Raw genomic sequence first — 13,422 nt, forward strand, 5'->3', positions numbered from 1 at the left:
GCTAGTGTTTTGTGTCTTCACTGCCTCTATGTCTGCTTATGTGCTAGAGCTTCTGTGTATATGACATGATGAATATTGCATGCAGGGTTTATCCAATCTTTCTGCTAGACACAGGATGAGAGGTGCATCAGCTGTAATTGTGAACAGCATCGACTTGTATGACATTGATGGGATTGAAAGTGCTGTCAAAATAGTAGAGCCTCACATCTAAATACTATATGTTAATACTAGCATACTGGTCTGCTTTCTAAACACTTCAGTGTTGTGGTATTCATTGGCTGACACTTTTGAATTTAATTTAGGTAACTATATGTAGTGGCAGATTGCCAGACATGTGGGAAAATACTTTGTGCGTCACACCAGTGAAATTTGTACATGACATGCTGGTGCACCACAGATTTGCTGTAATAGTTGGTTTTTAGGTGAAGGGCAGTGGCTTATTACACAGGCAGATATGCTTCAGTTAAGAATCTGATGAGGTGTCATCTGCAGTCTGTATTATGAGGCTGCAGCTGCGTAGCAAGGCCACTAGGAAAGTTACTTGAAACGTAATGTTAAATGAACTTCCTGTAAAGGGGTAGCTTGCACACTTAATGATTAAAGAGACATCTTCCTTCACATGTTTATTTATGCTGCTGAAACAATTATGGCATCAGCTGCATCCATGAAGATGAATAAAGTTAAATGTTGTGGGTCTGTGTGCAGTCAGTATGTGATAGTGGCATACAGGCACCAGAAGCTTTGTAGGCTTTAGATGTGCATTGGTGATGTAAGGGATAGGTTTATTGCCAGTTTTATCATGTTCTGTTGTGAATGAAAGAGAGTGAAGGAGAACTGCTAAAATGGACAGCATAGTTTGTGACAAGTGGGTGCAGATATGAAGCGAAACTTGTGTTGGTGGCTGAGGGTATTAGCAGCTGATGTGAGACATGAGAGAGTGAGATTGCGAAAAAAATGTGGAACGCTTCACGATTTTGCGTGTCATCCTTGCGCAGGGGCCATGCTAATCTTCTCTGTATCGTTCCAATTTTAGTATATGTACCGCCGAAGCGAGTACATTCGAGGAGCCCTCTTTTTTTTTTTTTTTTTTTTAATTGTGCTTTCATGCCCCTGCCCCATAGGGGTGGGGAGGGCTGTCAGCAGCACAATCTGCCGCTCTTCAGCCGAGTGACGTGACGACTAAAACAAGAATAAAATAATACATACATAAGGAGGTAAAAAAGGGGAACATAAAACAGAGTAAGGGGTGAAAATGGAGGTAAAAATACACTGACATGTAGACGTTCATCAGGGACAGTTAAAAAAGTCACCAGAAAGTTAAAAACACAGTTGGCGATTCTTTAAACACAGAGAAGACACTGGATGCGTATGCACAGGTTAAAAGTTGGCCACAGTATTAAAAACACTCCGAAACAACTCACTTAAAACCCACTTGGAGCACACACGACGAAGAATAAAACTACCAGGCGGGACCTGCCGAGTAATAGGTCAGAGAGGATGGAAAAGGAGGGGAGAGCATGGGGCTGCTGGGGAAGCGGTGGGATGAAGAGAGGAGGGGCAACCGTGGGTTCACGAAGAGGCAGGAGATACATGGGGCGGGAGAGGGAAAGGGAAGACAGGGCAGGAGGGAGCGCAGAGACACTGAAAGAAGGCACAAGAGATGGACGGGGAGTAGGAGGGGAAATCCGCTCAGAAGGAGGGAGGGGGAGGAGAGGGAGCCCTGAGGAGGAGGCAGGAAGAGGGGGTTAGAGTTGGTAGGAAGGGTAAATGTCAGGACGAAGCTCATCATCCGGGAGTGGTAGACGGTGGAAGTTGTTTTGGGAAAGGAGATGGAGGGTGTGGAGATGGAGAGAGGGAGGGACACAACGGTAAAGGCGCGGCAACTGGTTGGGAGTGGAGAGGAAGGGAGACACCAGGGGGTGAGGGGGATCAAGGCGGCGGACAATATATAGTGTGCGGATGTGTTCAAGGAAAAGGAGAAGGTGGGGGAAGGGGATGGGGTCATAGAGGATGTGCGTGGGGGACAGAAGGCGAATGCGGAGGGCGAGGCGGAGTGCATGGCGTTCGAGGATTTGGAGGGCTTTATAGAACCGGGGAGGGGCGGAAATCCAAGCGATGCTGGCATAACAAAGGATGGGGCGGATCATGGATTTGTAGGTGTGAAGGATGGTGGAAGGATGCAAACCCCACGTCCGGCCGGACAGGAGTCTCAGGAGGCGGAGGTGGTTGTGAGCTTTGTTTTAGATGGTAAGGAGATGGGGAGTCCAGGTGAGGTGGCGGTCGAGTGTGAGGCCAAGGTATTTGAGGGTAGGAATGAGGTGGATAGGACAGCCGTAAATGGTGAGGTAGAAATCATGGAGGCGGAAGGAGCGGGTGGTGCAGCCTATGATGATCGCCTGGGTCTTGGAGGGATTAACACGGAGGAACCACTGGTTGCACCAAGCGGTGAATTGGTCAAGGTGGGTTTGGAGGGCACGTTGGGACCGTTGAAGGGTAGGATAAAGGGCTAGGATGGCGGTGTCATCAGCGAACTGGAGAAGATGAACAGGAGGGGGAGGTTTGGACATATCAGCAGTGTACAGGAGATAGAGGAGAGGGGAAAGGACAGAACCTTGGGGCACGCCGGCAGAGGGGTAGAAAGTACGGGAGTTGGAATTGTGGATAGTCACATAGGAGGGACGATGGGAGAGGAAGGAAGCAACAAGACGGACGAAGTTGATGGGGAGAGCATAGGTCTGGAGTTTGAAAAGGAGCCCAGGATGCCAGACACAGTCATAGGCGTTCTGGAGATCAAGGGAAACAAAGATAGCAGAGCGACGGGAGTTAAGTTGGAGGGAAAGAAGATGGGTAAGGTTAAGGAGCTGGTCGTCAGCAGAGAAGGAAGGCCGGAAGCCACATTGGGTAAGAGGAAGGAGGCGGTGCTGGTGAAGGTGGTGGTGGATACGGCGAGAGAGGATGGCCTCAAAGACCTTACTGAACACGGAGGTGAGGCAGATGGGACGATAGGAAGAGGTAGCAGAGGGGGATTTGTTAGGCTTAGGGAACAGCAGGACACGGGAAGTCTTCCACAGGTCAGGGTAAAATCCAGTGGAGAAGAGGACATTGTACAGGGTAGCAAGGACAGGCAGGAAGGATGGAGGGGATTCCTTGAGGTGATGGTAGGTGACGCCATCATGACCAGGGGCGGTGTTGCATTTGGAGCGGAGGACGAGTGTGATGTCTTGCATGGTGATGGGAGTGTTGATGTCGGAGGGCGGTAGCTGATCCAAGTACTGGAAGCTAGGGGCGAGCGGGGGGACAGAGGTGTCAGTGCAGTCAAGGACAGTGGGGAAGAGGGAGTAATCAAAATGGGGATCGTCAGGAATGGAGAAGACCTCGGACAGGTGGGAAGCAAAATGGTTAGCCTTACTGAGGTTGTCAGGAAAGGGTCGATCGTCATGGAGGATGGGGTAATGCGGGGTGGGATCGCTACCAGTAAGGCGGTGGAAGGCTGACCAGTACTTGGAGGAGTTGACAGGGAGGGTGGAGTTGAGGCGTGTGCATGTCTGACGCCAGTCCCGGCGTTTCTTTGTGGTGAGGAGGTTCCGGATATGTCACTGTAATTGCCGGTGGCGGGTGAGAGTATCCCGGTCACGAGTGCGGAGGAAGGAGCAGTAGAGCCTGCGGGATTCACACAGAAGAAGGACGGCCTGTGGAGGAAGCGTAGGGTGGTGAGGGTGGATGAGTTTGGTAGGGACATGAGGCTCCACAGTGTCAGTGATGGTCTTCTGAAGGAAGGAAGAGGCATGGGTGATGTCATCAGGGTGGTGGAAAGTGTCGGGGGTGGCTTTCGACCTATAAGTCAATGGTTTCCCGGTAGGCATCCCAATTGGCACGGTGGTAGTCATGGACAGATTTTGGAGGGGCAGGTGGGCGGGTGGCTGCAGTGGCAGGACGGGTAGAGGAGATGGTGAGAAGGACAGGGAGATGGTCACTACCGACGGGATCGAGGACATCAACGGCAATGCGACCGAGGAGGTTGGGGGAAGCGAGGATAACATCGGGCGTGGAGTTACTTTCAGGACGGGTCTGCTGTGGGAGAGGAACAAGGTCACCATGGAGGGTGGCAAGGAACTGATGCCACCACCGAAGGGTGGCAGGGTCACGGCTGTGGATGTTGAGGTCAGCGGCAATCACCTAGGTGGAGAAGGTACGGTGACCATGGGAAATGAAGTCAAAGGGCAGAGGAGCTGCGGGGTGAATATAGATAGTGGCAATGGTGACGGTGAGGGAGGGAAAATAGAGGCTGAGGAGCAGGTGTTAGGTTGGGCCATTGAGGAGGGGTTGTGGCCGTACAGGGAGACGCCTGAGGTGGCCGATAGCGACCCCGCCTCGAGCTAGGGGAAGGGGATTGTCAGTGCGGTGAAGGAGATAAGGGGAGATGTGGACCACATGGTGGGGTTGGAGGAAGGTTTCATTAAGGATGAAGGAGTCAACCTCGTGCTGGGAGAGGGTATGCATGAAGAGGTATTTGTTTGCAGGGAGGGAGGAGCCCTCTGAAATTGTATATATAGTTATGGCGTCGCGTCAAATATGGTTCGGCTTGGACGTAGCTTTACGCAGCTCTGGCGAGGAACACAAGGCCTGCCGAGTGCTAATCTGTGAATTAATTACTGCGAGGTGTCGTTCCTAGTAAGTGGCAGCTCTGTTAACTGTATTATTTGGCAGTATTGGATGTAAAACTTAGATCGTAGAGTCGCTTGCTCTCGCAGCATCCACCCAGAGCAGCAGCAGCAGGTTCACACAGCTGCTGCTAGGCGGCAGCAAGACGTGATGGCACGTATTGTCGCCATGTTCTCACATTCCGAGTTTAGTGTCTTATAGGCATACCTATGAAACACACTTCTCTAATGTGTGGGATAAATGGCGCTGATTGGAGCTGGTAGCAGGTCTTTAAGACTCTCAAAACAAGCGAATATTTTTGCGAAACTGTCTTCACTGCTAACACAAATTGCATTACTCTTTCAGTGGTACTTTCTCACGATACTAATCGATTTAATGACAGAGTGCAAGGAAACTTTTAACTCACACATCAAGTACAGCACAAGAAGACACAGTGTGTGACCATCTAAATTATTGAGTAACTCCTATTCATCCAATGGCGCCAGAAGACAATAGTGACTGCAAAAAGAGACACAGTAGCCTCACGAACCATTAAAAACACCATTCATATTGCACACTTTGAAACACAGCAGTGTAGGTCACTACTAGCGCATGGATGGGTGAATGCGAGTTGTGTGAGGTAGTAGTAGGAATGATGGACATAGTTCCGTTTTCAGTACAATACCAGGTGATATATTTGTGTTGATCCAAGTTTACACAGGGCTGGTCTACTTGGCAACAGTGAAACACTGTGATGGAGATGTGTGAATGAGCCTAAAATGTTGAGGGGACATGTGGTAAGAGAAACCAGGTTAGCATTGTGTTAGTAGCTGTAGTTATGTTCCTGTGAAATGTCAATCAGATGTAATCCAGTTTGGTGAATGTTGTTATTACAGGAAGAATTGCTAGTGCAAAACAAAGAGTGATAGATTTAGTATCTGAAGGCAGTTAGTAACTGAGTAGCTACTGGTGTCATGTGACACAAACTGGTTTGTGATGTTGCTGTCTATTCCAAAATCCTGAAGCTTGCTAGTGTTTCGCGTCTTGACTGCCTCTGTATCTGCTTATGTGCTAGAGCTTCTGTGTATGTGACATGATGAATATTGCATGCAGGGTTTGTCCAATCTTTCTGCTAGACACAGGATGAGAGGTGCATCAGCTGTAATTGTGAACAGCATCGACTTGTATGACATTGATGGGATTCAAAGTGCTGTCAAAATAGTAGAGCCTCACATCTAAATACTATATGTTAATACTAGCATACTGGTCTGCTTTCTAAACACTTCAGTGTTGTGGTATTCATTGGCTGACACTTTTGAATTTAATTTAGGTAACTATATGTAGTGGCAGATTGCCAGACATGTGGGAAAATACTTTGTGCGTCACACCAGTGAAATTTGTACATGACATGCTTGTGCACCACAGATTTGCTGTAATAGTTGGTTTTTAGGTGAAGGGCAGTGGCTTATTACACAGGCAGATATGCTTCAGTTAAGAATCTGATGAGGTGCCACCTGCAGTCTGTATTATGAGGCTGCAGCTGGATAGCAAGGCCACTAGGAAAGTTACTTGAAACATAATGTTAAATGAACTTCCTGTAAAGGGGTAGCTTGCACACTTAATGATTAAAGAGACATCTTCCTTCACATGTTTATTTATGGTGCTGAAACAATTATGGCATCAGCTGCAGCCATGAAGATGAATAAAGTTCAATGTTGTGGGTCTGTGTGCAGTCAGTATGTGATAGTGGCATACAGGCACCAGAAGCTTTGTAGGCGTTAGAGAAAAATAAATATTAGGTAATGCAAGCTATTTTAGAGCGCTAGAGTGTATTTAAGCAGTAGTGTGAGTGAAAGTATGTGAGTGAGAAAGATTTGGAACATGCAGCTATCTTGTGTAAAGTTGATGTAAGGTTTCCAAATGTTGTGTGTGGCAGTAGGTGTGTGTTATGAAATGACGTGATTGAGACAGTAGGAAGAGATGTTGTGACAGCAGAGTGTGATACTGAGGAAGAGAAGAGGCTTTTGCCTGTGCTAGGCTTAGTCTTAGACTGGCTGTGATTTGTGTCAGGTTTGTGAATGAGCTAAAGGGGTGCTAGTGACATGTACTTGTGTCAGTGTAGTTGTGGTTTTGGTGTGCTTGCTGAGTTGTTATTAGAGTGACATTTTAGATGTGCATTGGTGATGTAAGGGATAGGTTTATTGCCAGTTTTATCATGTTCTGTTGTGAATGAAAGAGAGTGGAGGAGAACTGCGTAAATGGACAGCACAGTTTGTGACAAGTGGGTGCAGATATGAAGCGAAACTTGTGTAGGTGGCTGAGGGTATTAGCAGCTGATGTGAGACACGAGAGAGTGAGATTGCGAAAAAAAATGTGGAGCGCTTCACGACTTTGCGTGTCATCCTTGCGCAGGGGCCATGCTAATCTTCTCTGTATCGTTCCAATTTTAGTATATGTACCGCCGAAGCGAGTACATTCGAGGAGCCCTCTGAAATTGTATATATAGTTATGGCGTCGCGTCAAATATGGTTCGGCTTGGACGTAGCTTTACGCAGTTCTGGCGAGGAACACAAGGCCTGCCGAGTGCTAATCTGTGAATTAATTACTGCGAGGTGTCGTTCATAGTAAGTGGCAGCTCTGTGAACTGTATTATTTGGCAGTATTGGATGTTAAACTTAGATCGTAGAGTCGCTTGCTCTCGCAGCATCCACCCAGAGCAGCAGCAGCAGGTTCACACAGCTGCCGCTAGGCGGCAGCAAGACGTGATGGCACGTATTGTCGCCATGTTCTCACATTCCGAGTTTAGTGTCTTATAGGCATGCCTATGAAACACACTTCTCTAATGTGTGGGATAAATGGCGCTGATTGGAGCTGGTAGCAGGTCTTGAAGACTCTCAAAACAAGCGAATATTTTTGCGAAACTGTCTTCACTGCTAACACAAATTGCATTACTCTTTCAGTGGTACTTTCTCACGATACTAATCGATTTAATGACAGAGTGCAAGGCAACTTTTAACTCACACATCAAGTACAGCACAAGAAGACACAGTGTGTGACCATGTAAATTATTGAGTAACTCCTATTCATCCAATGGCGCCAGAAGACAATAGTGACTGCAAAAAGAGACGCAGCAGCCTCACGAACCATTAAAAACACCATTCATATTGCACACTTTGAAACACAGCAGTGTAGGTCACTACTAGCGCATGGATGGGTGAATGCGAGTTGTGTGAGGTAGTAGTAGGAATGATGGACATAGTTCCGTTTTCAGTACAATAGCAGGTGATATATTTGTGTTGATCCAAGTTTACACAGAGCAGGTCTACTTGGCAACAGTGAAACACTGTGATGGAGATGTGTGAATGAGCCTAAAATGTTGAGGGGACATGTGGTAAGAGAAACCAGGTTAGCATTGTGTTAGTAGCTGTAGTTATGTTCCTGTGAAATGTCAGTCAGATGTAATCCAGTTTGGTGAATGTTGTTATTACAGGAAGAATTGCTAGTGCAAAACAAAGAGTGATAGATTTAGTATCTGAAAGCAGTTAATAACTGAGTAGCTACTGGTGTCATGTGACACAAACTGGTTTGTGATGCTGCTGTCTATTCCAAAATCCTGAAGCTTGCTAGTGTTTTGTGTCTTAACTGCCTCTGTATCTACTTATGTGCTAGAGCTTCTGTGTATGTGACATGATGAATATTGCATGCAGGGTTTGTCCAATCTTTCTGCTAGACACAGGATGAGAGGTGCATCAGCTGTAATTGTGAACAGCATCGACTTGTATGACATTGATGGGATTCAAAGTGCTGTCAAAATAGTAGAGCCTCACATCTAAATACTATATGTTAATACTAGCATACTGGTCTGCTTTCTAAACACTTCAGTGTTGTGGTATTCATTGGCTGACACTTTTGAATTTAATTTAGGTAACTATATGTAGTGGCAGATTGCCAGACATGTGGGAAAATACTTTGTGCGTCACACCAGTGAAATTTGTACATGACATGCTTGTGCACCACAGATTTGCTGTAATAGTCAGTTTTTAGGTGAAGGGCAGTGGCTTATTACACAGGCAGATATGCTTCAGTTAAGAATCTGATGAGGTGTCACCTGCAGTCTGTATTATGAGGCTGCAGCTGGATAGCAAGGCCACTAGGAAAGTTACTTGAAACATAATGTTAAATGAACTTCCTGTAAAGGGGTAGCTTGCACACTTAATGATTAAAGAGACATCTTCCTTCACATGTTTATTTATGGTGCTGAAACAATTATGGCATCAGCTGCAGCCATGAAGATGAATAAAGTTCAATGTTGTGGGTCTGTGTGCAGTCAGTATGTGATAGTGGCATACAGGCACCAGAAGCTTTGTAGGCGTTAGAGAAAAATAAATATTAGGTAATGCAAGCTAATTTTAGAGCGCTAGAGTGTATTTAAGCAGTAGTGTGAGTGAAAGTATGTGAGTGAGAAAGATTTGGAACATGCAGCTATCTTGCGTAAAGTTGATGTAAGGTTTCCAAATGTTGTGTAAGGCAGTAGGTGTGTGTTATGAAATGACGTGATTGAGACAGTAGGAAGAGATGTTGTGACAGCAGAGTGTGATACTGAGGAAGAGAAGAGGCTTTTGCCTGTGCTAGGCTTAGTCTTAGACTGGCTGTGATTTGTGTCAGGTTTGTGAATGAGCTGGAGGGGTGCTAGTGACATGTACTTGTGTCAGTGTAGTTGTGGTTTTGGTGTGCTTGCTCAGTTGTTATTAGAGTGACATTTTAGATGTGCATTGGTGATGTAAGGGATAGGATTATTGCCAGTTTTATCATGTTCTGTTGTGAATGAAAGAGAGTGGAGGAGAACTGCGTAAATGGACAGCATAGTTTGTGACAAGTGGGTGCAGATATGAAGCGAAACTTGTGTAGGTGGCTGAGGGTATTAGCAGCTGATGTGAGACATGAGAGAGTGAGATTGCGAAAAAAATGTGGAACGCTTCACGATTTTGCGTGTCATCCTTGCGCAGGGGCCATGCTAATCTTCTCTGTATCGTTCCAATTTTAGTGTATGTACCGCCGAAGCAAGTACATTCGAGGAGCCCTCTGAAATTGTATATATAGTTATGGCGTCGCGTCAAATATGGTTCGGCTTGGACGTAGCTTTACGCAGCTCTGGCGAGGAACACAAGGCCTGCCGAGTGCTAATCTGTGAATTAATTACTGCGAGGTGTCGTTCTTAGTAAGTGGCAGCTCTGTTAACTGTAGTATTTGGCAGTATTGGATGTAAAACTTAGATCGTAGAGTCGCTTGCTCTCGCAGCATCCACCCAGAGCAGCAGCAGCAGGTTCACACAGCTGCCGCTAGGCGGCAGCAAGACGTGATGGCACGTATTGTCGCCATGTTCTCACATTCCGAGTTTAGTGTCTTATAGGCATACCTATGAAACACACTTCTCTAATGTGTGGGATAAATGGCGCTGATTGGAGCTGGTAGCAGGTCTTTAAGACTCTCAAAACAAGCGAATATTTTTGCGAAACTGTCTTCACTGCTAACACAAATTGCATTACTCTTTCAGTGGTACTTTCTCACGATACTAATCGATTTAATGACAGAGTGCAAGGCAACTTTTAACTCACACATCAAGTACAGCACAAGAAGACACAGTGTGTGACCATGTAAATTATTGAGTAACTCCTATTCATCCAATGGCCCCAGAAGACAATAGTGACTGCAAAAAGAGACGCAGCAGCCTCACGAACCATTAAAAACACCATTCATATTGGTTGGTTGGTTTTGGGGAAAGAGACCAAACAGCGAGGTCATCGGTCTCATCGGATTAGGGAAGGACAGGGAAGGAAGTCGGCCGTGCCCTTTCAGAGGAACCATCCCGGCATTTGCCTGGAGCGATTTAGGGAAATCACGGAAAACCTAAATCAGGATGGCCGGACGCGGGATTGAACCGTCGTCCTCCCGAATGCGAGTCCAGTGTGCTAACCACTGCGCCACCTCGCTCGGTGCCATTCATATTGCACACTTTGAAACACAGCAGTGTAGGTCACTACTAGCGCATGGATGGGTGAATGCGAGTTGTGTGAGGTAGTAGTAGGAATGATGGACATAGTTCCGTTTTCAGTACAATAGCAGGTGATATATTTGTGTTGATCCAAGTTTACACAGGGCAGGTCTACTTGGCAACAGTGAAACACTGTGATGGAGATGTGTGAATGAGCCTAAAATGTTGAGGGGACATGTGGTAAGAGAAACCAGGTTAGCATTGTGTTAGTAGCTGTAGTTATGTTCCTGTGAAATGTCAGTCAGATGTAATCCAGTTTGGTGAATGTTGTTATTACAGGAATAATGGCTAGTGCAAAACAAAGAGTGATAGATTTAGTATCTGAAAGCAGTTAATAACTGAGTAGCTACTGGTGTCATGTGACACAAACTGGTTTGTGATGCTGCTGTCTATTCCAAAATCCTGAAGCTTGCTAGTGTTTTGTGTCTTAACTGCCTCTGTATCTACTTATGTGCTAGAGCTTCTGTGTATGTGACATGATGAATATTGCATGCAGGGTTTGTCCAATCTTTCTGCTAGACACAGGATGAGAGGTGCATCAGCTGTAATTGTGAACAGCATCGACTTGTATGACATTGATGGGATTCAAAGTGCTGTCAAAATAGTAGAGCCTCACATCTAAATACTATATGTTAATACTAGCATACTGGTCTGCTTTCTAAACACTTCAGTGTTGTGGTATTCATTGGCTGACACTTTTGAATTTAATTTAGGTAACTATATGTAGTGGCAGATTGCCAGACATGTGGGAAAATACTTTGTGCGTCACACCAGTGAAATTTGTACATGACATGCTTGTGCACCACAGATTTGCTGTAATAGTCAGTTTTTAGGTGAAGGGCAGTGGCTTATTACACAGGCAGATATGCTTCAGTTAAGAATCTGATGAGGTGTCACCTGCAGTCTGTATTATGAGGCTGCAGCTGGATAGCAAGGCCACTAGGAAAGTTACTTGAAACATAATGTTAAATGAACTTCCTGTAAAGGGGTAGCTTGCACACTTAATGATTAAAGAGACATCTTCCTTCACGTGTTTATTTATGGTGCTGAAACAATTATGGCATCAGCTGCAGCCATGAAGATGAATAAAGTTCAATGTTGTGGGTCTGTGTGCAGTCAGTATGTGATAGTGGCATACAGGCACCAGAAGCTTTGTAGGCGTTAAAGAAAAATAAATATTAGGTAATGCAAGCTAATTTTAGAGCGCTAGAGTGTATTTAAGCAGTAGTGTGAGTGAAAGTATGTGAGTGAGAAAGATTTGGAACATGCAGCTATCTTGTGTAAAGTTGATGTAAGGTTTCCAAATGTTGTGTAAGGCAGTAGGTGTGTGTTATGAAATGACGTGATTGAGACAGTAGGAAGAGATGTTGTGACAGCAGAGTGTGATACTGAGGAAGAGAAGAGGCTTTTGCCTGTGCTAGGCTTAGTCTTAGACTGGCTGTGATTTGTGTCAGGTTTGTGAATGAGCTGGAGGGGTGCTAGTGACATGTACTTGTGTCAGTGTAGTTGTGGTTTTGGTGTGCTTGCTCAGTTGTTATTAGAGTGACATTTTAGATGTGCATTGGTGATGTAAGGGATAGGATTATTGCCAGTTTTATCATGTTCTGTTGTGAATGAAAGAGAGTGGAGGAGAACTGCGTAAATGGACAGCATAGTTTGTGACAAGTGGGTGCAGATATGAAGCGAAACTTGTGTAGGTGGCTGAGGGTATTAGCAGCTGATGTGAGACATGAGAGAGTGAGATTGCGAAAAAAATGTGGAACGCTTCACGATTTTGCGTGTCATCCTTGCGCAGGGGCCATGCTAATCTTCTCTGTATCATTCCAATTTTAGTGTATGTACCGCCGAAGCAAGTACATTCGAGGAGCCCTCTGAAATTGTATATATAGTTATGGCGTCGCGTCAAATATGGTTCGGCTTGGACGTAGCTTTACGCAGCTCTGGCGAGGAACACAAGGCCTGCCGAGTGCTAATCTGTGAATTAATTACTGCGAGGTGTCGTTCTTAGTAAGTGGCAGCTCTGTTAACTGTAGTATTTGGCAGTATTGGATGTAAAACTTAGATCGTAGAGTCGCTTGCTCTCGCAGCATCCACCCAGAGCAGCAGCAGCAGGTTCACACAGCTGCCGCTAGGCGGCAGCAAGACGTGATGGCACGTATTGTCGCCATGTTCTCACATTCCGAGTTTAGTGTCTTATAGGCATACCTATGAAACACACTTCTCTAATGTGTGGGATAAATGGCGCTGATTGGAGCTGGTAGCAGGTCTTTAAGACTCTCAAAACAAGCGAATATTTTTGCGAAACTGTCTTCACTGCTAACACAAATTGCATTACTCTTTCAGTGGTACTTGCTCACGATACTAATCGATTTAATGACAGAGTGCAAGGCAACTTTTAACTCACACATCAAGTACAGCACAAGAAGACACAGTGTGTGACCATGTAAATTATTGAGTAACTCCTATTCATCCAATGGCGCCAGAAGACAATAGTGACTGCAAAAAGAGACGCAGCAGCCTCACGAACCATTAGAAACACCATTCATATTGCACACTTTGAAACACAGCAGTGTAGGTCACTACTAGCGCATGGATGGGTGAATGCGAGTTGTGTGAGGTAGTAGTAGGAATGATGGACATAGTTCCGTTTTCAGTACAATACCAGGTGATATATTTGTGTTGAACCAAGTTTACACAGGGCAGGTCTACTTGGCAACAGTGAAACACTG

At 45.6% G+C, this 13,422-nt stretch overlaps 4 non-coding genes across 4 annotated transcripts; all 4 read right to left on the bottom strand.

The window, feature by feature from the left end:
- Window positions 1-950: 950 nt before the first annotated feature.
- Window positions 951-1,057, bottom strand: LOC126417547 (U6 spliceosomal RNA). The gene has a single exon (XR_007575640.1). It is a non-coding gene; the product is annotated as a U6 spliceosomal RNA (small nuclear RNA).
- Window positions 1,058-7,008: 5,951 nt separating this feature from the next.
- Window positions 7,009-7,115, bottom strand: LOC126417642 (U6 spliceosomal RNA). Its single transcript, XR_007575723.1, has one exon. It is a non-coding gene; the product is annotated as a U6 spliceosomal RNA (small nuclear RNA).
- A 2,487-nt stretch (window positions 7,116-9,602) lies between these two features.
- Window positions 9,603-9,709, bottom strand: LOC126417629 (U6 spliceosomal RNA). Its single transcript, XR_007575711.1, has one exon. It is a non-coding gene; the product is annotated as a U6 spliceosomal RNA (small nuclear RNA).
- Window positions 9,710-12,443: 2,734 nt separating this feature from the next.
- On the bottom strand, window positions 12,444-12,550 carry LOC126417646 (U6 spliceosomal RNA). The gene has a single exon (XR_007575726.1). It is a non-coding gene; the product is annotated as a U6 spliceosomal RNA (small nuclear RNA).
- Window positions 12,551-13,422: the final 872 nt, after the last annotated feature.

This window comes from Schistocerca serialis, chromosome 8 (assembly GCF_023864345.2).
Source record: "Schistocerca serialis cubense isolate TAMUIC-IGC-003099 chromosome 8, iqSchSeri2.2, whole genome shotgun sequence".
Taxonomy (NCBI): domain Eukaryota; kingdom Metazoa; phylum Arthropoda; class Insecta; order Orthoptera; family Acrididae; genus Schistocerca; species Schistocerca serialis.